The sequence below is a fragment of the Myotis davidii genome, unplaced genomic scaffold (genome assembly GCF_000327345.1).
Source record: "Myotis davidii unplaced genomic scaffold, ASM32734v1 scaffold157, whole genome shotgun sequence".
NCBI classification, from domain to species: Eukaryota; Metazoa; Chordata; class Mammalia; order Chiroptera; family Vespertilionidae; genus Myotis; species Myotis davidii.
In genome coordinates this window covers 82,422-84,781 of record NW_006288722.1, presented here as the reverse complement: position 1 = coordinate 84,781, position 2,360 = coordinate 82,422, and positions in this window count along the sequence as shown.

The following is a 2,360-nucleotide window of genomic DNA, read 5'->3' as shown; positions in this document are numbered from 1 at the left end:
AACCCCAAATAATACTTTCCTTTTCTTAAAAATATTTTTATTGATTTCAGAGAGGAAGGGAAGGGTGAGGAAGAGAGAGAGAGAAACATCAATGATGAGAGAGAATCATTGATGGGCTGCCTTCTGCACGCCCCCTACTGGGGATCGAGCCCACAATCTGAGCACATGCCCCTACCGGGAATTGAACCGGGACCTCCTGGTTCATAGGTTGATGCTCAACCACTGAGTCACACTGGCCAGGCCTCTTCTATTTTTAAAGAAGGTTTGGAAGAATTGGTATTACTTTTTTCCTCCAAGTTCAGTAGAATTCACTAGTGAAGCTATCTGGGTCTGACGCTTGTTTGAAGGAAGATGAGTAACTACATGATGTGGGACTCTAAAGAACACATTTATTATTGAGTGAGTTTGATAACTTGTGTCTTTTAAGGAACTTTTTCATTTTACCTCATTTGTCAAATTTACAGCATAAAGTTATTCATAATATTACCATAATATTACCCTTTTAATAGCTGTAGAATCTGTAGTGATATTGCTTCTCTCATTGCTTATACTGGTAATTTGGATTGTCTCTCTTTTTTCCTGATCAGGCTGCCTAGAGGTTTATCAATTATATTGATCTTCTCAAATAACCAGCTTTGGCTTCATTGATTCTCTCTATTGTTTTTCTAATTTTTAATTCTTGTTTTTTGTTATTTTTATTTTATTTCTTTTCTTACTTTGGATTTAACTTTCTCTTCTTTTAATAGTTTCTTTTTAAAAAGTCTTTAATGTTGAACATATTACAGGTGTCCCCCTCTCCCACCCTCCATTGCCTCCCTCCACCTGGTTCCTGCCCCACCCCAGGACTTTATCACTCTATTGTCTGTGTCCATACATAATGCATATATGCATATAAGATCTTTGGTGAATCTCCTCCCATCCCTCCTCTCTTCTCCCCTCTGAGATTGGTTAGTCTGTTCCATTTTTCCATGCCTCTGGTTCTATTTTATTTATCAGTTTATTTTGTTCATTAGATTCCTTGCTTGTTTATTTTTATTTTTATATTCAATTGTTAATAGATATGTATTTATTGCCATTTTATTGTTTCTGATCCCTCTCCCTCCTCCCCCTCCCTTTTCTCTTCCTCCTCCTTCTCCTTCTCCTCCTCGTCCTTCTTCTTCTTATTTTTATTCTTCTCTTTCTTCTTAAAGAATACCCTTCAACATTTCATGTAATACGGTTTGGTGGTGATGAACTCTTTTAGCCTTTTTCATGTCTGTGAAGCTCTTTATTTGAACTTCAGTTCTAAATGAGAGCTTTGCTGGGTAGAGTAATCTTGGTTACTTGCTTTCATCAGTTGGTCCTTGCTATTCATCACTTTGAATATTTCTCACTGCTCCCTTCTGACCTGAAAAGTTTCTGTTGAGAAATCAGCTGCCAATCATATGGGCACTCCCTTGTAGGTTACTAACTTTCCTTTTTAAAAATATTTTATTGACTTTTTACAGAGAGGAAGGAAGAGGGATAGAGAGAAACATCAATGAGAAAGAAACATCAATCAGCTGACTCCTGCACACCCCCTACTGGGGATGTGCCCATAACCAAGGTACATGCCCTAAGCCGGAATCGAACCTGGGACCCTCCAGTCTGCAGGCCAACGCTCTATCCACTGAGCCAAACTGGTTAGGGCTAACTACTTTTATCTTGCTGTTTTTTAGGATTCTTTCTTTCTCTTTAACCCTTGGCATTTTAATTATGATGTGTCTTGGTGTGGGCCTCTGGGTTCCTCTTGCTTGGGACTCTGTGCTTATTGGACATGTAAGTCTATTTTTTCCACCAGTTAAGGAAAGTTTTCTGTCACTTTTTCTCCAAGTAGATTTTTAATATATTGTTATCTCTTATGATACCTCCATAATGCGAGCATTGGTATGCTTGAGGTTGTTTCCAAGACTCCTTACACTATCTTCATATTTTTGGATTCTTTTTTCTTTTTGCTATTTTGATTGGGTGTTTTTTTCCTTCCTCATATTACGCACCAGAGGCCCGGTGCACAAAAATTTGTGCACTCAGGGGGAAGTCCCTCAGCCCAGCCTGTGCCCTCTCGCAGTCTGGGACCCCTCAGGGGACGACCACCTGCTGGCTTAGGCCTGCTCACCAGGGGAGGGGCCTAAGCTGGGAGTCAGACATCCCTCTGGCAGTCTGAGAGCCCTCGGGGGATGTCCACTTGCCAGTGGGGAGCAGGCCTAAGCTGCAGTCGGACATCCTTAGTGCTGCTGAGGAGGTGAGAGCGGCTCCTGCCACCAACGCTGTGCTGGCAGCCGTCAGCCTGGCTTGTGGCTGAGCAGAGCTCCTCCTGTGGGAGTACACTGACCATCAGGGGG